We start from the raw sequence: 2,797 nt of genomic DNA on the forward strand, positions 1-2,797 counted from the left end.
TTGATAAGAAAAATATATAAGAATAATTTTATAATAAATATCTACTATTAATAAGGACCTAAAAAAGCTGACTAAAACAGTATGTATATGCCTCATAATACAATGTATAATGTACTTAAAATTAGTGTACTCGAAGAACTCTGAATTCCATGCCTGTATAATTAAATTTAAATAACCTTTTAGCTATTAGTAATTACAAATGTTTGCATTTTATGGTCCATACATAAATTCAACAATTAATTTTTTATGATTTATCATTAAATAAGTTAAAACTCATCAAGCCATATGTTACCTACAAAACTATTTACTAATTTAAACTTCCATGCATATTTAATGAACATTTTAAATTATGTTCTTTTGTTCTATAGTTCATCTTAATAATAAGACTTTATTAGATAATATTTTGGTAAATTGAATTCTTAACTAAACGGCTTTTCGTTCTCAAACGTATGTTTAATTTTTTAAATTAATTTAGTTTCCTACATCATTATTTTCCTACGTCGTTTTAATGCACTTTACAAAATCCCATACCTATATTAGCTTTACTTATTTTAATATGTCTGTAAGTACATACTACATATATTTAATATTGCTTATAAATATAATATGCATATATGTATTTTAATATTTTTAAGACATGATTTAAAATTTAAAGAAAAAAGATAGTAATTTATACAATTTTGAAGAAATGAACTTATGATAATTATGTTTAACGGGTTAACATTTATTATTATATTATTATGGCTGTCGTGCTGCGTCAATTAGTAAAATTTGTGGTATGCCAAAGATTCCAAACTCAAATACTATAGCTTCTGTACAAACCTTCGAGGGATGAAAAAAAAACGCTGCAGCTAGATATTATTATTATTATTTTCTTTTTCATATTCCCAACAAGGACGGGTTACAGTATATATAGGTATATATACTTTTTTATTACACATTACCCCATGGGGTGCACAATTAATAAAAACGTATTATTATTGATATAATTTGACTACATAAACGGCATATCATATGACTTACCTGTGTGTGGGAACCCGCCGACTCCTTTTGTCGCCGCTATAATGCGCTTGTCGGCCCGTGAAATTCGTTCTCAGCGGTTCACAAAAGGACGAAGGAGTGTCACATTTTTTATTCTTATTTTTATTGACCAATTCCTATAGCCTCTGCGGAGGAATGGGTAAGAAAAGACGGTGTACCTATAGACGTTGGCAAGACGACGTACAAGAAAAGCAAATTATTATTTATGACCGAGCAATCTTGTTGCACCTGCTGTGGTGCTGGTCGAAAGGAGGCAAACCGAGTAAAATATGGTCAGCATAGTAAATCAATTTTGTTTTTTTTTTATTAGTTGACAATCATGTGAAACACGGTTTTTCAATCAATTGACGGCGGTGCGTTTTAATTTTATTTCACTGGGTTAGCTGCTACCTATAGATATTATAACAGCAACAACATATAAGACATTATTCATATTTATGAACATGGCATTAAAATTGCATAGGTACTTATTTGACAAAATGTCAGACCAAATTTTATTAAGTCCACAGACAAGGAATAAAAAGTAACCATAATTACTTACAGTTATATAATAATATAAAGTTAAAAATATATACTCTTTTTTATAGATCGCAAAGAAATTCAAAATTTTTATTGTAACCCTTCAAAAATACTAATTGGTGACCTCGCCTGAAATAAAATAATATAGTTAAATATCACTAAATATTTACAAATCGGTCTATTTTACTTGAAATATTGAACTAATTTATTCGAGCAATACGATTTTCAATATTATGAGTACAAGACGCGTGTACATCAATAATATATGATAATATCGTAGTTAATTTAGTATTTTTAAATCTATGTTACATAAAATATAACGTAGATACATATGTTTTAAACATTATCTATTTAGTATTTATCTTAATATATTATTTGAGATAATAACCATTTGCCAATAATTACGAATTTCAAATTATTAATATCAGACATAAATCTTAGTTATTAGCACCCAATAGTTCTTCCAGAATGAGTCTTTCAGAATTATGAATTTCATCGTATAACATTTTCATATTAAACCGACAATAAATAATATGTAAATAATGTAATAATTTCGGTATCATATACGACAGTAATGTCAAATCTTCGACCTACGAGTTAAAACTCGGACGACCACACATGATTTGAGTAAAAATTTAATTCAAACGTCACACAGTGTATTTTTAAGGTGCAGTCGGACACTTGTTATATTATTGTATACAATATACACTATATACAGCTAGAATAATATTAGATGTGCTTGTCTTAGTGTATTCTACATAATATTATGAACTTGGCACTCTACCTAATCTCCACTCGTACACATCATAATGTATATTGTATACACAAACACGCACACCCGTGCATACCTCCAACATACTGTATTCAATTAAATTAAAAACCTATAAACATTTTTTCAAATTAGTTCAACATAAGTTATTAATAAAATAATATTCAATATCAATTAAAAGTGAAACGTTTCGAATTAACATATTTTAATAGAAATGAATTCCGTAGTAGAAAAAAATTATACACAGTTATTGATAAATTATTTTATTTTTTTTTAAAGAAGAAGAAATTGATATATTCAGTACAAAAATTACAAATTTTTGACCAAATACTTAATATTTATTTTCCATAATGGTAAAATAAATGATCTTGGTACATTCAATCTGTTTAATAATAATTATTAATTTACCCAGCCAATTAACTAAATTAACTTTATAAAAAAAAATTACGATAGAAATTATCATTATAT

Source organism: Melanaphis sacchari, unplaced genomic scaffold, assembly GCF_002803265.2.
Source record: "Melanaphis sacchari strain LSU unplaced genomic scaffold, SCAv2.0 Contig0_pilon_pilon, whole genome shotgun sequence".
Lineage (NCBI taxonomy): Eukaryota > Metazoa > Arthropoda > Insecta > Hemiptera > Aphididae > Melanaphis > Melanaphis sacchari.